The sequence below is a fragment of the Stegastes partitus genome, unplaced genomic scaffold (assembly GCF_000690725.1).
Source record: "Stegastes partitus isolate 25-593 unplaced genomic scaffold, Stegastes_partitus-1.0.2 Scaffold878, whole genome shotgun sequence".
Lineage (NCBI taxonomy): Eukaryota > Metazoa > Chordata > Actinopteri > Pomacentridae > Stegastes > Stegastes partitus.
In genome coordinates, this window is record NW_007578609.1 from 276,045 (window position 1) to 277,934 (window position 1,890).

General features: G+C 42.7%; 1 long non-coding RNA gene across 1 annotated transcript; it reads right to left on the bottom strand.

Moving 5' to 3' along the window:
* Positions 1 to 236: 236 nt before the first annotated feature.
* On the bottom strand, positions 237 to 1,339 carry LOC103365822 (uncharacterized). The gene is made up of 3 exons (XR_520637.1): positions 1,249 to 1,339; positions 816 to 954; positions 237 to 311 (listed from the first exon to the last, which is right to left on the bottom strand). It is a non-coding gene; the product is annotated as an uncharacterized LOC103365822 (long non-coding RNA).
* Positions 1,340 to 1,890: the final 551 nt, after the last annotated feature.

Genomic DNA, 1,890 nt, shown 5'->3' on the forward strand with positions numbered 1-1,890 from the left:
CAGCACCGAGTCCTCTGCAGGGCTGTCGGCGGCGGCCAGCGGCTCGTCGCTGCAGCTGGTCGGCGACTCCTCCACTGAAACGCCAGGTCACGCATCAGACTGCTGGGTTCTACGGCAGGTTCTTGTTATTTGAGGCCAAACGGCCGAGATGGAGACTCACCGGTCAGAGAGAGGTGGACGGGCACGGAGCTGAGCGGAGAGTTGTCGGTGACGTGGCTGATCTTAGGGACGGGAATCAGATCTTCAGCCATCAGGTAGACGAGGTACTGACCAGCAGCCGCCTTCCCAGTGAAGAACAACGTGCACTTCTCCTGGAGACACAGTTCAGGCCGACACAACGTCAAAGCTCAAGAAGAGACGTCTGAGGAGGAGCTAGGTTCTCTTCAAACACACCGATCAGCAGCCAGTGTTTGCTGCAGGATCCGTTCTACTGAGTCTACTGAACCATTCATTTAACTGGAGCTTTGCTTCTGGAAAAGCAGGTTTCTGAACTTTGACACGGTTCAGCTGCAGAGAAATGAGGAAGTTAACAAACTGCTGAGTGTCAGATTATAAAACATGATCCAGATTCCTTGACTGAGGAGGAAATGGTGTTCTATCATCTTTAAATGTTGTTAAATATCTATAAACCACCTTAAATCATCTATAAACGTTGCTAAATCTTCTATAAACCACCTTCAATCATCTTTAAATGTTGTTAAATCATCTATAAATGTTGTTAAATCATCTATAAACCACCTTAAATAATCTTTAAATGTTGTTAAATCATCTGTAAATGTTGAAAACACGTTGCATGAACGTTGGCGGATGGTCACCTGGTCCAGCTCGATGAACGGATGCTGCTCACAGTTCAAACATTCTCCACTTTGCGGCCGAGCGAAGCGACACTGGACCTTGTCTCCGTCCAGGTCTTTGACCGACAGGTGGAAGTGATGCGGGCAGCCGACGCGCGCTCTGATTGGACGACAGAGCAGGAAGTGATCAGAGCTTCACATCAGCAGGAACCGAAACCAAAACAGCTGATCTGTGGGACGTAAAGTCTGCTTCACATGATTCACTGAGTTCTTGATTTATTAGCTTTTTTTCTATTTAATGTAAAAACATGAATTTGATCTTATTTAAGGCGTCGTTTTATAAACCAGGAAGTGTTTGAAGCTTCTGCTCGACTCAGTTCAGGAGCGTTTAAGGATCTGTGAATTCTTATTGTCTTGGTTCTTTATGCATCATGAGCAGCTCCTGTTCTGTTACCTGAGCGGAGGAGGAAGAGCGACGAAGGCCGGCTGGTTCAGCCTCCCGCTGTTTGCTCGGACCTTCGGCGGTGCGTTCACTGACACGTAAAACTCAGTGTCCGACCTGAAACGTGCACAAAAACAAAGCAGGTCGGAGGTCAGCGAAAGGTGAGAAACACGAGGAAGAAGAAAAGTCTGGAGGTGGAACCAGGAAGGAAGAAGCTCCGAACAAACATCATAAAGCTTTTTGTTAAAGCTGGTCGTCTGACAGACGTAGAAACGTGACGTTAACCTCTTTAGTAATAACAGAGATAAAGATGATTAATGATTTTATGCTGCATCATGTGTTGATGTTTGGGAGGAAAATAAAGATAAAAATGATGAATATCAGCAAAATGTCTTCACTGAGTTCTCATTTATTCACTTTTTTGTCATTTATTGCTTCATTTAGTTTAAAAAAAGAAAACATTCTTATTCTGTTTTCAGGACTTCTAACTTCTCGCCTGTCGATGCAACTATATTTTATTAATAGATATTTTATTTCATTTTTATTTTATTCTGTCTTATTTTATTGGATCTTGTTTTATTTAATTTTGTTTGAGTTTTACTTTATTCAATTTAATCTTATTTTATTTTATTTGAATTTCAATTTATTTCAATT